The 22,373-nt window shown below is 49.3% G+C and overlaps 1 protein-coding gene across 1 annotated transcript in view; it reads left to right on the forward strand.

Annotated features, from left to right (window-relative positions):
* COL18A1 (collagen type XVIII alpha 1 chain) overlaps window positions 1-22,373 on the forward strand; it is a 226,338-nt gene that overhangs the window by 103,600 nt on the left and 100,365 nt on the right. The window lies entirely within an intron of this gene.

Raw genomic sequence — 22,373 nt, forward strand, 5'->3', positions numbered from 1 at the left:
GGTTATTTTACCTCTATATTTGGCACTGGTGTGACCGGTTCTGGTGCCCACGGTTCAAGAGGGATGTTCGTAAATTGGAGAGAGGTCAGAGAAGAGCCACAAGAATAATCAATAAGGATTAGGAAACATACTTTATAGTGATAGATTGATGGAACTCAATCTGTTTGGCTTAACATAGAGAAGGTTAAGAGGTGACTTGATTTCAGTCTATAAGTACAATGTGATGGGGCCACACTGTAAGGGGTCAGTGGAGTCCTAGGGAGGCTGAGCAGAAAGCAGCCAATAGGAGGGGGGCTTCAAGGAGCAGCAATCAGGGCAGAGCAGGCCCATATAAGAAGAGTTGCAGGGCAGAGCCGGTTCAGTTGCTCCCTGGAGGACAGGCAGCCTTGCAGACAGAAGAAAGCCCGCACTCTGGACAGAGCAGTGCTGATAGCAGGGACCGTGGGAGCTAGGGAAGAGCTCCTGGCTGGCTGCAGGTATTTGCAGACTCAGGCCCTGAGGCAAGGGCGAAGAAGGAGCTGGGGCTGCAGGGAAGTGCCCATGGAAATAGACTGAGAGATTGGAGAGGACACAGCACGTGGCTACTATCTTACAGGGTCCCTGGGCTGGGACCTGGAGTAGTGGGTGGGTGGGTGAGTCTGGGTCCCCCCATACCCATTCACCACTGAGGAAGTGGCCTGACCGTCAAACTGCGGTACTGCCCGCTCCGGAAGAGGGAGCTCACAGAGTGCTGCACAGCCGGAGGGCTGTGTCCTGAAGAGGACATCGTGATCCTTGAAGTGACATGGGTCCAGGAGCAGAAGTGACAGCAGGTGAGACACCACCAGGAGTTGGCATACTGACCTGCGGAGCTGATCCACAAGATGACCAGCAGGAGGTGCTAGCGCACTGAGTTGCACTCCATCACCGACCTATATGGATAACAAGTATTTAATAATAGGCTCTTCAGCCTAGCAGAGAAAGGTCTAACACGATCCAGTGTCTGGACGTTGAAGCTAGACAAAAATCAGACCGGAAAGAAGGGGTGTATTTTTAATGGTGAGAGTAATTAACCATTGGAACAATTTACGAAGGGTCATGATGGATCATTGACAATTTTTAAATCAAGGTTGGACGCTTTTCTAAAAGATCTGCTCTCAGAATTTTGTGGGGCAGGTCTCTGGCCTGTGCTGTACAGCAGGGGTTCTCCACCTTTTTCTTTCTGAGGACCCCCCCACCCCCAACTTGCTATTAAAATCTCCACGGCCCACCAGTGCCACGACAATGTTTTTCTGCATATAAAAGCCAGGGACAGTGTTATGGGGTAGCAAGCAGGGTAGTTACTCGGGGTCCCACAAAGCTAAGTTGCCCAGGCTTCGGCTTCAGCCCCAGGTGGCAGGGCCCCAGGCCCTGCATGACAGAGCTTCGGCTTTCTGCCCTGGGCCCCAGTGAGTCTAACAGTGACCCTGCTTGGCGGACCCCCTGAACCCTGCTTGCAGCCTCCCAGGGGCCCCTGGATCTCTGTTTGAGAACCACAGGACGTCAGACTGGATGATCAGAGTGGTCCCTTCTCGCCTTGGGATCAAGGAATCTGTGAATATCCATAGCAACAAAGAGTGTGCTGGGAGTCTGGGATAATCCCTTCGCAATGCACCCCTGCCAGTGCACAGATTCCGACAGGCCCTTTCTCGCCAGCGTTGGTGGGAAGAGCCTGGGCCACTCCTGCCCGAGAATCCCCTCTTTTCAGTGAGGGGTTGGTATGTGTGGCCTGTCCAGCAGCCTGACTGGCTGAATATCTCGTGTGTGACCTGAAATGGGACCTGCTCCTGCACCCCCTGCTCTAGCAGCCAAGGCCTGGAATCCTTCCTGCGGCCATGGGCCTGAACTGCCCTTCCACGCTGTCAACTTGCTCGCACCCTCCACGCGTTCCTGTTCCTCCAGCCGGAGCTCCAGCTGCTGGGAGCCTGCTGCCCGCTAATGAAGTGCACCCTGCCCTTTCTTGTGGCCCTTGCCAACTATTCAACGGTCTAAGCCCTTGTGTAGGTCAGTGCTGGTCAGTGCATTTAGGAAGGAATTTAGAGAGCAGCCTAAACGACTGTCCCTTTCAGGTCCTCGTTCTGGTGTGTCCACTATACATGCGAATAGATCCCTATCCTGGGAGTAAAGTGAATGTGCCAGAAGAAATTAAAATTACCCTGCCGTTAGTGACGACTAACGAACTGTGAAATGACAGCTGAGTTCGATGGAGAATTTGAAACATCAGCTGTTTAGAAGGATTCAAACTCCATCGTCTTGCTGTTTCTAGCAACATCAGGGCACCCACCGTGGTGTTAAGCCTCTGTTATACCATACTTCATGGCTTTGGTGGCTTGGCTCCAAGTCCTTTTATAATGTCCTTTGTTACACACTGTCTAAGCCAGATGGCTGACTCTAAAGACCGTGCATCATGTTCACTGGCCAGTGTGAAATCAAGGGTCCTTCAACCTCCCCTTTTACTGAGCGGGAGGTTGGAGGTTTAAGTGAGCTCCTCCATTTCACAAGGCGTGACTTTGGGTTCTGACCCGCAGTTGATCTCTTCATCAGAGGCTGAAACCTCATTCTTGGTTCTCATTCTGAAACCTCTTGACGGTGTTTTTTCTTTCCATTTGAACTTTTCATTTTAAGTTGAGTAGCTTTAATGTGCAGCTCTGTGGCTCCAAAGGAACTGCTTCTCTGTGTCTGCTGGCAGAAGTTTAATCCACTGGGGAGAGGCGAGAGGAAATCTAGAAAGCTACACTTAGAAATTAGGCTTGTACTGGGCTGTTCACCATCTGGGTCATGACCAGAGTAGTATCGCTTCCTTCTGATGAGAAGATAAACCAAGTATAGTCCAAGGAGACTTGAATCCAGCATCTGGGAAACCGCTTTCTCTTCCAGAGGACTCCTTGCTAGAGAGACATGCATGAATCGGCAGTTTAGGAGGGTGGAGAGAATACAGTGCAGCATGGTTTTCCCGGATGTGGAATCTGGGGAAAGGCTGTTCTCACGGATGATAGATTTAACACATCCCCATATTCAGAGGTGGGGCAGGCTGGGAGAAGGAAGGCTGCTTGGCTCCGCTTGTCAGTGGAGGAGGAGTGGGAGACGAGTAAAATCATAGAAATTGGCGGGAAGGGATCAGATTTAGTGCCTGAAACTACTTTTGTAACTCTGATTAGATTTCAGGTCAACAGTATCCCTTTAAATATGCAAAGTGCCTGTCTCTGTCTAGGCTGCTCTTGCCTTTAACATACAGGAAATTAAAAGTTGACTGAAGAAGGCAGCGCCCAGAAGGCACGGGCAGGCAGGAGTGCATGGCTTGCACCAAAACCACTGGGATTCTGGGGGACCTCCATCCTGTTGATGTGGATAATCTGGAGAAGAAGGGGCTCAACCCACGTTGCCCCACCTGTTTCCCTGGAGGTGATTGTCACTCCTTTTCCGCAGATGGTGACAACACCCCAACTCTGATGCTCACAGATGTGAACCTCTCCAGGGAAAACAGTGCCTGCAGATTACTACAGCCTTTGCCACGTAACTGCATTTGCTGCTCCTATTCTCCATCCCAGCTGACAAAATATGAAATAACAAATGGCATCCTGAATATATCAACTGCTAATCTGGCCGGTCCACAGGCCTCCTCCCACCCCCTCCTGACGAGAGCAGAACGTTACGGTTGCCCGGTGGAGCCCTCCGCGGCCAGCACATGACAAAACCCTTTGCCCGCTTAACGGTAGCTCTGCCACTTGTTCAGATGCATCATAGCACAGTCGAATCCCGACAGCCTGGGGGGACCTACTGTGGCAGGCTGACCGGAGCCGTAGGCATTAAGGTAAACGTCGCTGAGTTAAGTGCAACCTTACTGAATTAGGGCGAACGCCTCTGGCCACATGGTATGGAAATGCAACGGTCTGTGGTGTTGTGGCCTTGTACGCATCTTCTCGAGTGGGGGGGATATGCCAATGAACCTTCTCCATTTTCAGCCTTTGAAGCCCACTGAACTGGGACGTGCACCCTCTCCAAACCGGATTCTCCAGGGTCCACAGACAAAAGACCTTAGCTTAAAACCCAGGCTTTTAGCCAGACTCGGGGCCTTCTTCCTGCTCCAGCAAAGGGACAGGACCCCTGGTCCGCAAAGGGACAGGACCCCTGGTCCACAGAGGGCCCCAGTTCTTAGGGGAGGGCCCATAAGACTGGGCACTTGTTGTGAGCTGCAGCTCTGGGGAACTTGTAAGAAGCCCCTGGGGTGGGGTGATGCCTGGTGAGGTAATTAGCACGTGTGGAGGTTTTTACTGTTTTTAATATGTTTTCTCTGTGCTGCTTTGTACCTTAAGAATGAAGCGGGCTTGCTTTGAAAGAGCCATGTGATGATGTGTGTCCGTAGCAACCCCTGAAGAGAAAGCAAGCAGGCCTGTTCAGGCAGACTCTCCTTGGTGGGAGGGAACTGGAAATACCCCGGTCAGGAGGGAAGGAGATGCAGGTCTCCACTCCGAAAGTCAGCAGCTGAGGGGTGGAAGCTGAGAGATGTGCCCTTGCCGGACCACGGAGGGGAAATGCAGGGGCAGCCGCCTTGAGCTGTGACACTTCTCTATTCCGGTTGGATTTCCTGTGACCGCTCTGTATGTTTATGCCCTTACGGATGTGTCTTTCCCTGTGCCCTTGCATCTCACCTCTTGTGCTGGAGCGGGAGGTCTGTCCCCGAGGAAGAGCGCCAGCACTTGAATTGCCTGGCCCGAGCAGAACACCGGCGCGCAATGAAGCCTCGGTACCCTGCGTAGTCTTGCCTCCAAATGGCTGCAGCCTGGAACCGTCAGCTGGCTGCAGCGCAGGAGCCAGCTGTCCTGGTCTGGGGGGCGGTAACTGAGGAAGGAATCCCCTGACAAGGGACTTGAAGCTACCAAGGTGGGTCCCCAGGTGTGGGGACTGGCATTTTATAAAAGGGAGGCTCTCACCATCCATCTGAGAAGAGGTCAGAGCCAGATGACAAAGCAGGGCAGAGGGAGAGGGGTGCAGAAGAATCCTGGGCGCCCTGGAGGACGCACAGACCATAGGGCTCTTGAGGGGTGAAGAAACCAAGATAGGGTTCTGCACGCAGGTGTGTGGTGTTTCCTGTTGATCTGTATCTCTCTTGTGCCTTGCCTATGAGTGGTCTTGGTTTAGAAATGCCTTGGCACAGTCTGTGTCCCCCATGCTGTGACTGCCATGTGGTTTCTGCAGAGGGTGCATGGCTTCCATGGAGCTCTGTGGAGTGGACGACAGCGGCTGGGGAGAGCAGCGCTAGTTTCAGGGCCCGGGCAGTGGGACTGTGGTGTTCCATCACTCGGGAAGGGGCACTAAGTACAAGATCTGCACCCTGAGCATGTATCTAGAAGCCCAGAGCCTGAGACCAGGACTGGACTGTCCAGCCCAGCCAGCTGAAGAGCATGTGGGGTCCAAAGTTTGGGTCTATTGCAGTGTCCACTAGGAGGAGCTCAGACAAGGTTGTAATATACACAATGGTGTTTTTTCTGCTGCACCCTTGCCTCCTGCAGGATGGAAGTCACCCCGAGGCAGAGGGTTAACACAAGATCCGTGCAACTTTTGCATCTCTCGCAGAAAGCGTTGATCAGACAGTGCACAGAGAATAAAGACACTGTTCAAGATGTGCACATGCCGTTTGTGTGCAGTGCATTGGCTGTGTCCCCTCTGACCTGCTGACTGAATGAGGTTCGCAGTCTGAAGTTGGTATTTGCTGACTTCCGAGTTCTTCCCTTTGTGAGCTTTTACTTTGTTTGAATGAATTTCCTTGTATTCATTAAGTCAGAAAGTTTTGATGCTTGATGAATTTTGATGCTCATTAAAAGAGAGAAAATTACTGCACAGGCACAAAGTCTTCTTTTAAAAACTTACCAAACAGTTCAACTGAAACAGATTTTCCCCAGACCTTTGTATGTCACAGGTGACGGGTCTGACCTAGAAGCTGTCGTCTTGACATCTTTCGGGGGCAGGTTATTGTGCGAATTCTAACACACTGAATTTCCTCATTTAAATGAAATGTTCGGTCTTGATGTAAAATTAAGACTTATTTTGCATTTAATATCTCTTGATATTATGCAGAATAATTTGTGCACTAATGACTGTAAAGGCCTGGTAGGCACCTGGAATCCCTTTCTTCGCTGAGTGTTTGGCTTTGCAACTGCTTCAAAATTGTTCCTTTTTGTCTTTCTTCTGCCCGGTGAAAAGTAAGACGAATGGTCAAGTGCAATACTCAGCAGTGAATTCACTGCTGTCTTGTATATCCAGGAGTCCGGACTGTAGGCTTGTGTATTTAATTTCAGATACTCTAGGAATAAGAAACGTAATTTGTGCTAATAGTTTCAATGGCGCAGTAATCGCCGTGGTCATTTAAAAGGCAGACACGTGTCCTGGGATCTTGGTTCTGGAGTTGTCCTGCTGCAGGAGCACTCAGGGAAGTTCAGTGAGAAGAAGAACGTTAAATTAATTAGTCTCCGTTATGAGGAGCACCTCGTGAAACCTTTAGCTCTGCCCCCATCTTCCTTGACATTCCTGTTCGGTTCCGGCTGAACTGCAAACCCCTTTGTGTAAGGAACTGTTTCATCCAAGAGAAGGGTGAAGTACATTTTTTCAGGCTGTGTCTCTTGTTTATTTGCAGTCGGTGTCCCAGTGTGTTCTTTGCTCTAGCCACTGAAATCCGGAATGACCTGCAGCTTTCCTCCCTGTGTGACACTGGCTCTCTGGATGTTTTGTCCATTTCACCATGAAACAGATCAGCCAGGGTGTATGTCAGAAAAGTGCAAAGCGGGTAATGAAAAGGAGTACTTGTGGCACCTTAGAGACTAACCAATTTATTTGAGCATAAGCTTTCGTGAGCTACAGCTCACTTCATTGGATGCATACTGTGGAAACTGCAGAAGACATTAACAGTTTCCACAGTATGCATCCAATGAAGTGAGCTGTAGCTCACGAAAGCTTATGCTCAAATAAATTGGTTAGTCTCTAAGGTGCCACAAGTACTCCTTTTCTTTTTGTGAATACAGACTAACACGGCTGTTACTCTGAAAAGCGGGTAATGGCACCCTACGAGAGGGGGTATGGACCGAGGGCTGTGCCCATGGATGGAGCTTGAGCTATTCCAGTGTCTGGAGCGGAAGGCAGCGCTTCCCCTCTGTGGCTGGCTGATGAGAGGCCCTGTCTGTGGGGCATGTTTTGTTTCCTTTTTTCCCCTTCATTCCCTATTGTTAGAAGCCCTGTTTTCTGCTCTCGTCCCTCCACCCCACACTTGTATCCGATGCGGTTTCTCGGGAAGGGACAGGGCCCCAAGCCGTTCCAGGCCCCCCAAAGTGCTGCACTGATGGTTCAGGACGTAGGGCTGCAGTGTCCCATCCTGAACAGCCCCACTGCTGGATCCTGTTGTGTGAGCAGATACCTTGCTCCTCGTGTTCTGGAATGAGCACGCCTGAAAAGACATGACATCTCCATGCTGATGACTTGTTCTCGGGGGCCAGATGTCACAGTGCATCCTGCCCTGGCCGCTCACCTGTGCACGTCAGAAAAGTGCGCACACTGTGGTGGGTCTGCATGCCGCTACTTGCAGGACTGGGACAGGGGCTGGGATCCCAGAGCAGACCCGAGGTGCCGGCGGAGCTGTATGCCGAGGGCCTTACCCAACACCAGCCTGCGTTGTGCTGCTCTTCACTGAGCAGAATTCCCTCCCTTGCTGTGGTGTCGACTTGTCATGGCTGTGGTTTTAAAAGAGGAACAGAATTCATATTATCAGATATTGTTCAATATCTTCATAAATGATCTGGAGGATGGTGTGGATTGCACTCTCAGCAAATTTGCGGATGATACAAAACTGGGAGGAGAGGTAGATATGCTGGAGGGCAGGGATAGGATACAGAGGGACCTAGACAAATTGGAGGATTGGGCCAAAAGAAATCTGATGAGGTTCAATAAGGATAAGTGCAGGGTCCTGCGCTTAGGACGGAAGAACCCAGTGTACCGCTACAGACTAGGGACCGAATGGCTAGGCAGCAGTTCTGCAGAAAAGGACCTAGGGGTGACAGTGGACGAGAAGTTGGATATGAGTCAGCAGTGTGCCCTTGTTGCCAAGAAGGCCAATGGCATTTTGGGATGTATAAGTAGGGGCATAGCGAGCAGATCGAGGGACGTGATCGTCCCCCTCTATTCGACATTGGTGAGACCTCATCTGGAGTACTGTGTCCAGTTTTGGGTCCCACACTACAAGAAGGATGTGGATAAATTGGATAGAGTCCAGCGAAGGGCAACAAAAATGATTAGGGGTCTGGAACACATGACTTATGAGGAGAGGCTGAGGGAAGTGGGATTATTTAGTCTGCAGAAGAGAGGAATGAGGGGGGATTTGATAGCTGCTTTCAACTACCTGAGAGGTGGTTCCAGAGAGGATGGTTCTAGACTATTCTCAGTGGGAGAAGAGGACAGGACAAGGAGTAATGGTCTCAAGTTGCAGTGGGGGAGGTTTAGGTTGGATATTAGGAAAAATTTTTTCACTAGGAGGGTGGTGAAACACTGGAATGGGTTACCTAGGGAGGTGGTAGAATCTCCTTCCTTAGAAGTTTTTAAGGTCAGGCTTGACAAAGCCCTGGCTGGGATGATTTAATTGGGGAATGGTCCTGCTTTGAGCAGGGGGTTGGACTAGATGACCTCCTGAGGTCCCTTCCAACCCTGATATTCTATGATTCTATGATTCATCTCTTGCTGTTACGGGGCTTCCTGAGTGTGAAGACCGCTTTTGTTGTAAACCTCATTAATTAAATCTGCCAAGACTGTGAGTTTGAAATCCCCCCTTTTGCATATTAAACTGTTTTGACTCCTTTTGGATAGTTTATGATTAAGCCTCTCTCCGCTATACTGAAAATTGTATGTCTGTTGTGATCATCTAGTCTGACCTCCTGTATGACACAGGCCAGAGACCTGCCCCACAATGATCCCTGGAGCAGATAGGTTAGAAAAACATCCAGTCTTGATTTAAGAATTGTCAGTGCTGGAGAATCCACCACGACCCTTGGGAAATTGTTCCGATGGTTAATTACTGTCACCGTTAAAAAACTACGCCTTCTTTCCAGTCTGAATTTGTCTAGCTTACACTTCCAGCCATTGCATTGTGTTACAGAGCCCATTATTATATATTTGTTCCACATATTGGTACTTCTAGACTGTGATCATGTCACCCCTTAGCCTTCTCTTTGGTATGCTAAATACATTGAGCTCTTGGAGTCTATCATGGTAAGCCGTGTTCTCTAACCCTTTAATCATTCTCATGGCTCTTCTCTGAGCCCTTTCTAATTTATCAACATCCTCCTTGGATTATGGGCATTGGAACTGGACACAGGATTCCAGCAGCGGTGGCAGCAGTATCAAATACGGAGGTAAAATAACCTCTCTCCTCCTACTCAAGATTCCTCTCTTTATGCATTCTCAGGGTTGCATTAGCTCTTTTGGCCACAGCAGCACACCCGTCTTCCTTCCCGGGTCTCAGAGTGTGTGTTGTGACATGAAATAGCGCCAGGTGACTTCAGATTGGGTACACAGGTATCATGTGTTACTTACTTTAAAGTTAATGCTGGAAGTTTTTTTATGTTTGAGTCCCAAGTTCCACTGAAAAACAGACATTACATCTGGTATGTGTCCCGGTGTTGAAGGGAGCATGTGCTCTGTTGCTTAGCCATAAAGGAGGGGAAAACTTTCTTTAGGAAGCTCAGGTGGGGGAGGTAATATCTTTTACTCGACCACCATCTCTGGGCGCAAGAGACAAGCTTTCGAGCTTACACTGAGCTCTTCTTCAGGTGTAGCTATTTCACTTCCAGTTGCACACTTCAAAGACCGGTAATGTGTGGACACTAATTGAAAAAATAAGTAGTTGGGCTGGAGACAAGCTGCTTGTTTCACGTGCTATGGCTCTCGTTTCTGTATCACCTGTGGGACGGGCTGACCCAGGAGGTCAGATGAGCAGCCAGCCAGGGGAGAAGTGGAGTGCTAAGAGCCTAGGAAAGCTGAATGGGGGTGGGCGGGGGAAGGACAACGGTCTGTGTATTGGGAGGAGGGCAGATGCAAAGGCCAGAAGGGGAGGTGTCTGGGATTTGGGAAGGAAGGCTGTCACTCTACAGAGGAGAGAACAGAGAAAACCACGGAGCCAAGAAGGAGAATGCAAGGAGCCAGACACATGGCTTCACATTGGCGAAGTCTCCCTGGAGCTCAGTCCTAAGGGAAACCTTCAGTATCAGAAGGAGAGCGCTGATGAGGCTGAAAGCTGTCATGTGACAATTGTCTTTCCGGGTTTGTTACCTTTAGAGCTGATAGTGTTGGAAACGACATTCCGCCGCATCGCTGAAGTACGTGGTGTTGTACTTGTATTCGGAACTGTCCTACACTGAGGCATCAGTAGGGGAGGTTTTGGAACAAACTTATAAATTAAACAGTAATAAATCCCCAGGACCAGATGGGATCCAAGAGTTGTGAAGGAACTCAGATGTGAAACTGCAAAACCACTAACTGTGGTATGTAACCTATCACTTAAATCAGCTTCTGTACCAGATGACTGGAGGGTAGGTAATGTGATGCCGATTTTTAAAAAAAGGCTCCAGAGGTGATCTGGCAATTAGAGGCCAGTAAGCCTAGCTTCAGGACCGGGCAGTAAAGAACAGAGTGATCAGATACCTAGATGAACATGAATGTTGGGGAAGAGTCAACATGGATTTTGTCAAGGGAAATCATGCCGCACCTATCTATTGAGGGAGTCAACAAGCCTGGGTCAAGGGTGAACCAGTGGATATAGTGTATTTGGACTTTCAGAAAGCCTTTGCTCAAGAGCCTTTGGTGAGGGACCTTGTCAAAGTAAGCTGTCATGGGATAAGAGGGAAGGTTCTGCCATGGATCAGTAACTAGTTAAAAGATATGAAACACGGGGTAGGAATAAATGGTCTGTTTTCAGAATGGAGAGAGGTAAATAGTGGTGTCCCCCAGGGGTCTGTACTGGGACCGAAGCTGTTCAACATATTCATAAAAGACAATAAAAATCATAATGCCACTATATAAATCCACGGCAAACCCACACCTTGAATACTGCATGCAGTTCTGGTCACCTCATCTCAAAAAAGGATGTATTAGAATTAGAAAAGGTGCAGAGAAGGGCAGCAAAAATGATGAGGGGTATGGAACAGCTTCCATAGGAGGAGAGATGAATAAGACAGAGACTGTTCATCTTGCAAAAGAGAACACATAAGACAAGAACCAGGGGTCACCCAATGAAATGAATAGGCAGCAGGTTTAAAACAAACGAAAGAAAGTATTTCCTCACATAACGCACAGTCAACCTGTGGAACCAGTTGCCAGAGGATGTTGTGAAGCCCAAAATTATAACTGGGTTCAAAAAAGAATTAGATAAGTTCATGGAGGATAGGTCCATCGACGGCTATTAGCCGAGATGGTCAGGGACGCAACCCCATGCTCTGGGTGTCCCTAGTCTCTGAAGCTGGGAGTGGTTGATAGGGATTCCCTTGGAAGCATCTGGGTCTGGCCATTGTCAGAAGACAGAACACAGGACTAGCTGGACCACTGGCCTGACCCAGTATGGCCAGCATTATGTTCTTATGTACAAACCTAGAAGGAGGCATGGTCCCTACCCAAAGAGCTTGCAGTCTGAGCAATAGCCTAGTCGGCCATGCATGCGAAGGTTAGGGAAGGGGGTGACGGCCGGGGTTTGGACCTACTTTAGTGAGGAGCAGGGTGAAGGAGTGGTTGTTCTGGTGCAAGGAGGAGGGGACGTTGATCCAGGCCTGGAGGTGAGAAGGGAGCTGAATGGGCTGGGCAGGAATCTGCAGGGTTTGGAATCATGAGTTAGGCAGTGGGCAAGAGCCTGTCAGGTTAATGAGAGAGGAAGGCTACCGTGTGGGGGGTGCTGGATGGAATCGGAGTCTAATGGAGTATTATGGGAAGGGGGAAAATAAGGGGCCTGTAGGTGACAGGGACAGGAAAGGGGGAGCCATCGCCCCCCCCACTCCTCACTACAGTGTTTGGGCGGGGGGGGAGGCCAGGGGTAGGTGGCCTGAGAAATCTTCACCCTTTGGAAACATGGTGTCCAAACAAAAGTAAAATGCAAATGTAATGGACATTCTTTAAAAGTGTGTGTGTGTTCGTTCATAAACAGCTGCGTTGTGACACAAATGAATACGTCTGTTGTCTTGGGGTTTAAAGGTTTTTTCTGGGAGTTAAACAGTTGGGTTTGTACAAAGTGAGCCCTGTTTTGTTCTCTGAGGCACCAGCTCTGCTTGCATTGGTCTCAGATTTTATCCCCCAAGCAGGCTATACTGACCTCAATGAGTGCTACAGAAAATCACCCACAGACCCCTGTGGCTGGCCATGCTCTGGCGAATGGGAAAGAATGTGCTGATATTAACCAGCAAACTGCAGGGGATGCAAACTCTCTGCTCATGTTGAGGCAAAGCGTGACCCATCCCTGTACCGCACCCACCTGGCCAGACAGTTCCTAGGGCACTGGGTGTACCTGTGCGGCATGTCTCCTGAGGACTGCTGCCACGCTGGGGGGCGGGGCGGGGGGTGGGGTGGAGGACTTCACTAACAGAGAAAACTCTGAGAGCCAAATTCAGTGTTTGTGGTGGGGTGAAAGTCCATTAACCCAGGAAATGCACCCGTCCATGCCAGCAGAGCCTTTGGCCCCTCATCCCAGAGCAGATTTGGAGGGCTTAGCTATACTGGAATCTATAGTTTGGAATGAGACATCAGCACATCTGGAGATCTCGTTTAATATCTGTGACAAGACCCAGCAAAATCACCCAGCTGCACGAGAGGAAAATGCCTTAAATGACTCATAACAATTGGGGTGGCAGCAGCTCTCACTCAGCAGTATGAGAAAACGATTGAGAGGGAGTTTTCCAGAGCAGACAGCCTCGTGGTCAGCCCATCTGGAGGAGCTAAGAAAGTTAGCTTGGGAGTTCTCATCCTTACCTCCTCCTTCCCTTGGTCTGCCCCCCGGTGCATCTGTGACCCAGAGACCTCTTGGTGCCAACTGGCAGAGGGGGTCACAGAGTGTTCCAGGGATCTCCTGGGTCAGAGGGAGGCATATTAAGTTTTACCAAAGGGTGGCATGTGAAATCTTGACCAAGAGCCCGCTGGTGGTCATAATTCATTGCAAAATGTATGGACAGAATGTGTGGAAGGAATTATGTAGCTATACCCAAACTGTGTTCTGAGGATCTGTGATTGTGTATTGTCTGCTTCACAATGGGGGCCTGTCCACAGGCTGAGCTGAATGCTGGTCAGGGGATTGTGAAATTGAGAAGAAAGAGGCACACAGGAAAGAAACAGCCAACAGGCAGGTGTCCTGGTTAAGAGTAAAGATGATGGTTTGGGGTGGGGGGTAGAACTGGGGGTACAGAGAGTCACCCAGGACCTTTTCCACATAGTCACTTCCTTTAGGGTTCATTGGCTGGGTTGAGGGACTGATGCTGTCAGTGTCGGCTGACTTGGCTATTGCTGGTGCTGGGTCTCATTTATCCCTTCATCTGACCTTTCCCTCCCCATTCCCCCCTCCACATAGGGGACAACGACATGTATCAGAACAATTACCACCAATTCCCAAGTGTGGAAAGTGAGTCTAACTGAAGCAGGTCTGGCTGCCAGAACTTGTCTGAGGGCTTGTCGACAAGGACACTTAGTGCGTGGCAAGCTGGGGTGTAAATCAGCCTCGCACTAGCCTGCCCCTCACTAACTGTCCATGTGGACCCTGCTGGCACACACTAACCATGCCCTGCTGTGAAATGGGGATGGATAAACGCACCAGGGAACTGTCAGTGCGTGGTGGCAGGGTCTGCACGGGTACTTGGTCCACGGCCGGCTCGGGTGGGCTAGATTTACACCCCAGCTTGCTGCGAATCAAATGTTCGCACAGACAAGCCCTAAATGAAGGCTCCCAGGTAACTCAATGTCTTCTGTTTAACTTTTTAAAAACAAGACTTATTGCACTAAAGAAGGTGGCGCGAGCTCTTGGCACTGAAAGGGGAGGTGTGTGTGTCTCTCTCTCTCTCTCCTCTCAGTGCTTTCTGCAGTGCCATCAGTCTAAGCACTTCCTGGTTCCGCTCTGAAAAGAGACTTTGTGAAACTGGCACCAGGGGTTCCGTGCTTACGGTGTCTGAATGATGCCTGATCAAATTGTCTCCATTTACAAGTAAAACTGTTTATTTTCCCATTCATCTTGGGATCTGAAAAGCCAAGCTGACTTCTTCCTGCCTCTTACTTAACAGGAAGAAGAATTCTGCTGCCCATATATTGCTCTTAGTTACACCCGTGAAGTCCCATTGTCCTCTCAGCGACACCTGTATCAGGTGGACTGCCCAGGTGTCAGTGGAGCCATGCAGATGTAGTGGGGACGAGTGTCACAATCCTGCTGGGGAGGCGTTATCCAGTTCTCTCTCTCAGTTGTGATGGCTGTGTAAGACTGATAGTAAAAAGTAGTTTTAAAGAAACACATACCTCTTATTTGTCCCTAAAGTACGCAGGTAGGATTATGAATACACACAGGAATTGGACCTGCTGAGAAAGATGCCCTTTTGACATAATCACCTTTCAGAGGAGAACCACACTTTAGCGAGCAGTTAAAGCTACTCTTTTTCAAAGCAAGTGTTTGAAATTGCATTGGGGGTGTGTGCGCGTGACGCGCGGGCAGAAAGGAATTCTTCCAGAATTTAGTTTCAGGTTAATTTTAACTTCATCCTTTTTTGAAGAGGGGGGGAAAAAAAAGCTGAATTCACTAATTGGTTTTGGGTGGAAGTTATCCAATATTTGGTATTGCACCAGGATTTTTTCTTTCTGGTGAATTAATTCAACATTTGGAGTCCTCTTCATTGCCATTAGATAAAGAAGGCAGCCAAGGGGACCAAGAGATTTGGGGCCTGGAATCCATTGAGGACTCAGGAGGGCATGTGTTAATGGGAGAACCAATGTCTGGGAGTGGAACATGCAGCTTATGCTTGTACTCGGGACTGGAACATGTCTCAAGGGGTTCAGAGGAGTCCCAGAAGTGGGGTAAATGGTAGCAGGGGGCTCATGGAGTGGAGATATGGAGTATAGGTTCCGATTTAAACCAAACCAAAAGACTCCTAAAAGAAAACGGAGAGATGGCCAAAATGCACAGTGATTTAGTACTGGCATGCCTGCAGAAGCTCTGACATACATAGCTACCAGTATAGCTACCAGCAGATCATGTCAAGGGTTTGTTCCCTTCTGGTTTCATGTGTAAGAATGAGCGCTTTCAGATAACACAGTGCGTTGGCTGTGGTGGAGAGGGAATGCAGATGCACCATCAGAAGGTGACTGCAACAAAACTCTGTTGTCATCTGATAGGAAGAAGAAACTTGTGGATCGAAATATCTAAGCATTTGTTTTTAAACAATATTACTTCACTCGAGTTATTTTAAAAGTTTGAAGAATTCATTTCCTTGATCTTTATGTTTGTTTGTCAAGATCTCAAATGAGCTACTTTTCCTCCCTCTCTAGTGTAATCTGTCAAGGGTAAATGTTGAATATGGAAACTTTATCGAAAGAAAAAGAAAAATGCGTTCAGTATTCAATTAGTTGTAGCCTATTTCATGGTTTGATGTATCTGTTACCAAAAAATACTCTAGAAGTGACATCACACCAGTTCCTTTTCAAACAAAGCATGAATATGGCATTGTTACTATGTCAACTAATATTTTAATTAGCAAACTTATTCAAACGACATTTTAAAAATACAGTGGAAAATGTGTCTTATTGGAGAAAACTAGTATTTTATGGTCCCGGGGAGTACTTTTGGAGTGTTGCCAAAAGCATGCATTAAGCTGTAGAAAGTTGTACGTTTAATTTTTAAATTTCTCTCTTACTTTTTTTGTAGCCGAATGGACGGAAACTGATACTTGTAGAAATAACACACTGCTTCTATTCCGTGGCCTCCCGGTTAGTGAAATCTAGAATGAACTGCTCGTATCTAGGATATTACGATTTATTATTTTATAGCACTCGGGTGTGTTTGGATTCATAGAGAACACAGCCCTTAACTCGCTGACCTTGCGGTCTCCTTCAGTCCTGTAAGGACTTACGCACATGCTTGGCTTTACATACTGTGAATAGAGCCAATCAGAGCAAAGTTGCTCCTCGGCGTGTATAAAGAAAAGCACATAGGTAAGTCTTTGCAGGTGTAGCTATGGCATGAACAAGGGATTAGGTGGGGACAGCCATAGAGGACAGCACTGCCGCTGCAGTGGTTTGTATCTTTCTTCAGATTGTTTATTTTTTACCAGTATGAAAATAAAATATATAAATTTAAACATAGTGAAAATAATTGAATCTTGAAGGAAAGAAAATCGATTCCTTTGCCAGCTAAAGGAAACACAGAATCCTTGGACAATCTCATATACTGTCAGCCACCCCGGAACAGTACGTAGCGGCTGTAACCACACGACTTAGGGTACGTCTCCACTGCAATTGGGAGGTGCGATCGTGGCAGGTGCAGGCGTGCCTGAGGTAGCTTTGTTTGCATTGTGTTTCCTTATATCCAACCTAGACCTCCCCCACTGCAATTTGAGACCATTGCTCCTTGTTCTGTCACCTGCCACCACTGAGAACAGCCCAGCTCCATCCTCTTTGGAACCCCCCTTCAGGTAGTTGAAGGCTGCTGTCAGATCCCCCCTCACACTGGCCAATTGCTGTGCCATCACATCAGCCAACTCCCTCAGCACCCTCAGAAGCATTAGATCCGGACCTATGGACTTGTGCCCATCCAGCTTTTCTAAATAGTCCTTAACCTGTTCATTCACCACTGGGGGCCGCTCACCTCCTCCCTATGCTGTGCTGCCCAGTGCAGCAGTCTGGGAGCTGACCGTGTCTGCGAAGACCGAGGCAAAAAAAGCATTGAGTACTTCAACTTTTTCCCCATCATCTGTCACTAGGTTGCCTCCCCTATTCAGTAAGGGGCCCACACTTTCCCAGACCACCTTCTTGTTGCTAACATATGTGTAGAAACCCTTCTTGTTACCCTTCACATCTCTTGCTAGCTGCAACACCAGGTGTGATTTGGCCTTCCTGATTATACCCCTGCATGCTCTAGCAATATTTTTATACTCCTCCCTAGTCATCTGTCCAAATTTCCACTTCTTGTAAGCTTCCTTCTTGAGTTTAAGCTCACTGAAGATTTCACTGTTAAGCCAAGCTGGTCGCCTGCCATATTTGCTATTCTTTCTGCACTTCGGGATGGTTTGTTCCTGCGCCCTCAATAAGGCTTCTTTAAAATACAGCCAGCTCTCCTGGACTCCTTTCCCCCTCATGTTATTCTCCCAGGGGATCCTGCCCATCAGTTCCCTGAGGGAGTCAAAGTCTTCTTTTCTGAAGCCCAGGGTCTGTATTTTGCTACTCTCCTTTCTTCCTTTTGTCAGGATCCTGAACTCAATCATCTCATGGTCACTGCTGCCCTGGTAGCCACCCACTTCTACTTCCCCTACCAATTCTTCCATGTTTGTAAGCAGCTAGGTCAAGAGGAGCACAGCCCCTAGTTAGTTCCTCCAGCACTTGTACCAGGAAGTTGTCCCCAACACTCTCCAAAACTTCCTGGATTGTCTCTGCACTGCTGTATTGCTCTCCCAGCAGATGTCAGGGTGATTGAAGACCCCCATGAGAACCAGAGCCTGTGATCTGGAGACTTCAGTTAGTTGTCCAAAGAAAGCCTCGTCTACCTCCTCCCCCTGGTCTGGTGGTCTATAGCACACGCCCACCACGACATCATCCTTGTTGCTCTTGCCTCTAAACTTAACCCAAAGACTCTCAACAGGCTTTTCTCCAGTTTCAAACTGGAGCTCTGAGCAATCATACCGCTCTCTTACATTTAATGCAACTCCCCCACCTTTCCTCCTGCACCCCGCTAGACTGTCACTACCCACCGTGGAGCGTGGCTACACTGCTTACAAGGAAACTGCCATTTGGGTAGGAAGTCCCCTTAATTTCTTAAGCGGGATAGTTATCTGCTCTGTATGTCCTTCACAGAGAGCTGTTTATTATTAATACTGGGGGCTGTTCCCTTGTAACCTGGTTAATTTCTAATGCAGTGGCATGGGGGAGTGGGACTGTATCCAGAGCAGCAGAGGAGGGGACTGCGTGCACTGAAGCACTGGTACGTGGAGGGCCTGGAAAAGGGAAATCGGGGGCAGAGCTGCGTGAGAATCCAGACCCTGTCCCGTACAAATACAGTTCTGGAACATGGCGGACAATTTGGGGATGTCCTCAGGAGTGACTGAGTGCCTGGGAACGGGCAGTGTTGTATCCTGGGCTGACCCGGTATGGATCTAAATGAGTACGTGGATCTCAAGACCTGGGGGAATGGGAAACACACCAGAGAAAAGGAGCCTTTGCCCCGTGCACAGCCATTCCACGTTGGGAAGAACTGGCCGCTGCAAAGGAGGTGTGCGGTGCAGTTTAAAATGGAGGCCGCCGTGTGTCTGGAGTTTGATATTTGAAGAAGAGAGTAATGGGAAGGAGAAGCTGCGTGATCCACTGCAGCTCAGATGGGCTCCGGTTAGGCAGCGAGTCTCTCGCTGGGGCCATGAGCGTGGGGGGGAGGTGGCTGCCAGGCTTCATTGTGTAAAGGGTTCTCGAGCGTCTCTTCACATTGGGGGGACCCGCCTCTGCATTGCCCCACTCCCAACTGCATATGGTCCTCGCCCGCGGGCACCAGCAAAGTCCAAGATACGTGTGTCCTGTTCGTTGCCCTTGTGGCTGCTTGTGCTTGGTCTGGGAGGTGCTCGCTTGGTCTTCCCTTGTGTACAGTAGCCCACGGCCCATTCCTTGACATAAACCACATGACCTGACAAAATGAAGGTTGTGAAGTCTTTGCCTTTCTAAGGCAGATGAAGACCTGTGTTTGCATGGTTACTGGTTTGACAGGGAACTCGATGCTGGCGGTTACTAGCCCTCTCCGCTGTTGTAGTGTCCAGGTTTTGGAGGGTCTCTGCAGTGCTGGGTGGGGATAGATGGTGAACCAGACCATCTCCTACATTCCTTCTTTTGGGTGTGAAAACCCTTGCTGTGTCTGAGAGTTGGTAACTGCTGTGCGAGTCTGCACTGCAAAGCCCTGCCGGTGTTTGGCGAGATGTGAGCCAAGAGGGGAGTGAAGGGAGCTCAGGAAATGGTGTGATTACTAGACTGTATTGTGCACTCAGGCTCGTAATGTGCTCTGTGGAGGAATCTCCTCCGCAAGGCTGATTACATGGCATTAGGCATATTGAGCTATTCAGAAATGGAATTTCCAAGTAATTGCTTTACTATTTCTGAGGATGCTGATTCTGATCTGACAGATTACGCAAAGCATGGCTGGAGTGAAGGGTTTCCCCTCTGCTGCAGAGTCCTGTCTAAGAAGTTAATCTCTGGGAAGTCCCAAGAGCAAATCGGCTTGAGATCCAGGGGGGTCTGGTTAACCTAGGGAGAAGAGTCCCTTGAGCATGGCGGGCTGGAGGATGGGAGGGAACACCACCCTCCCAGATATGTAGGGGATCCTCACAAAATGCAGGAATTACGGGATGAAAGCCCGTGGCCGCTGTGCCGTATGTGAGGGGTGTACTGGTTTGTCTGGGCCCTGTACTCTAGTCATCTGTGAATTACTGAGGACTATCCATTCGCCAAGTGATGCAAAGCCCATCACAGTCCCTGGAAGGGCTCTCATTGAGTCCCGCGCGCTTTGCATCAGAGCCCTTCGCACTGTCCTGCAGAACAGACGTGGGGATTAGAATGCCTCTCGTCTTGCTTCTGGGCTTCTTGCTCCTAGGCTGTCAGTCCTACACAGCAAGGCTTTGGCTGTTGCTTAGCCAGGGAATTGCGTGGGCAAGGTGGATTGCTTAGCCTGCTGCAAGGATATAGAAGAACTCGCAGAGGAAATGTGGAATGACCGTTTCATGCATGCCTTGCTCTGCATGGTTTGTTACCCTTTCTCACCAATGTGGTGTCCTTAGCGTGACGTTCCTCAGCGTGAAGGCACTTGTGTCCAGCCCGGTTCACCCAGTGTGTGGGTGCAGCGCAGCTCAATGGGAGTCTTTCCACTGACTTCAGTGTGGCACTTGACAAATGAATATGGGGACGTTCCCAAAGATCTCTCCACATACGTCGCTGTACACGAGCAGTCAGAGCCACCTCTTCAGTCTTGTTTTGGTTCATGACGTGCATTAAGAAACTAGTAACAAAGGGGCGCGTAGTTGTAGAAACTCCTCACTTTAAATCCTGGCTGCACGGGGTGTGGAACAAGCAGAATGCCAGGGTTTCAGGAAGGGAAAGCGTATTGCAGATGTGACTAGCAAATGGTCTGGCCCCCGGCTAGTTCTTGGCCCAGGTCCCATTGGCTGGCTAATTATAGGAACAAGTCTGAAGTCAGAAAAGTTCAAATTCTTTTTTTGCCTGGTATGAGCTGAAGAACAGACTAACCAATTAAGTTATTTGACTTTCAGTGTAACTGGAACCGTATACATGGCCACAGCCCAAGGTGTTTTACGCCACTTTTCATTTTCCACTAGCACAAGCCTGAATTACATCACCAACTTGTGGCCTGCGCTCTGAGCAGTGCTGGGCAGTGTTCCCTATATGCCATTGTTGTGGCATAAAGGGGCCAGAAAGCAGTCGACGCCCCCGCGCTGGGAAATCTTGTGGCCTGGGGTTGGGGAATCCTCTGTGTGGTGTAAGGTTGGCGTTGCAACCCTGGTTGGCTCCCTTCACAGCTCCTGGGGCCGGCCAAGTGCGGGGGGGGCTGATGGGGGAAGCTGTTAGCAGAGCCATCTCTGCCCGTGGCTGGCGGCACCACCCGAGAGGCTGAGCTCCGAATGGGTGCCCAAAGGTCTGGGATGCTCCGTGAGCAGGCGAATATCAGGCCAGGGCTACACGTAAAACGCTGCAGCGATGAGCTGCTGTCAGGCTTCAATGAAGACGCTACCTACGGTAATGGGAGGGGTTCTCCTGTCAGTGAAGACGACACCCACCCACCCCCCACCCCCCTACCCCTCTGTGCGAGAGGCAGTAGCTAGGTGGATGGGAGAATTCTTCTGTCACCCAAAGCTGTCTACACCGAAGGTTCAGTTGGTTTAACAGCATCACTTGGGTGTGGATTTTTCACACCCTGGAGCCGAATTATTGTACCGACCTAATTTCCTCGTGTAGACCAGGCCCGAGTCTCAGAGTTGGTGCCTTTCCTGTCAGTGGGAGACAGTCTGTTAGCAGGTGTGCAAGTGGTTTCTTTTTCAAACTGTCTTCAATGCTTCCACATTTTTTAGTGTGTCAGAGTCAGAAGTCCTCTAGGTCTTTTGTGCAATGGTGCGATGGATTCAAAGCTCAATATTAACAACTAGATCTCGTCTATTCTTTCAGTGCCCACTTTTCCTCTGTCTAATTTCGTATATCTGGCATACTGTAAATGGTGTTCGGTATGGAAATATGTCTTGACAATAATAGTCATTTTCTCCTAACTTCCCGTATCTGCAACACAGTAGAAATTGCGGGATTATTTTCTGGGGTTTTTTAAATGTGCGTGGAAATGCGGGGATAGTTGGATTGCTGGTTTTAAAAGTAAAATGTATTTTTTTTATACAGAATTACCTGGCAAGATTAGCCCTGTGAGGCTGGAAAGGGAAAAGGAAATGGAATAACAAATTAGTGGGGAATGATGCTAGCCACAGTAAGTGCTTGGCATTCCAGTGGAAAATGGTGACATATTTTCACACACTACGCTGGCACACTACTCATGCACACATCACCTTGCAGGGCTGGAGGGATGCCGTGGCATGGGGAGCTATCAGCAGCTCCTTTGAGAACGTTCCACGGTGAAAGGCTTGTGATCTGATGCTTGAACATCGATGCCAGGGTGGTTCTGTGGCTCTGGATCCCGAATCCCTCCTGTTCTGGCGTTGGGGAACATCTCAACTCACTGACATTAAACGAGGATGAATAACTGTTGGGAATCCTGGCTGCAGCCACGAGGCCTGGACAGCAGAACGTCCGTGTACGGGTGGCAGGTGGGGGTTACAGCAGTACAAACTGCCCATGAACCCCATTTCTCGAGTACGGCCCCAAAAAGAGTGGGGCTGGCCAGGACACCTGGGATAAGTTCATTTACCTTGTTCCCTGGGCAGCCTGTGTCTGCCCGGACCGCAGAGATGCTGAGCAGCTCGTCCACCACCAGTGGTGAGACTGGGCCGCCCCGTCGGGTGCAGCTGCCCCGCCGAGCTGAGGGGAGAAGGAAGCCCAGGAAATGCCTCATCCCCACAGTTGCAAGAGCAAATACCTGCGAGGAGTGGGAGTAAGGAGTGGGGAGGCTGCCA

This window comes from Natator depressus, chromosome 11 (assembly GCF_965152275.1).
Source record: "Natator depressus isolate rNatDep1 chromosome 11, rNatDep2.hap1, whole genome shotgun sequence".
In the NCBI taxonomy this organism is placed as follows: Eukaryota; Metazoa; Chordata; order Testudines; family Cheloniidae; genus Natator; species Natator depressus.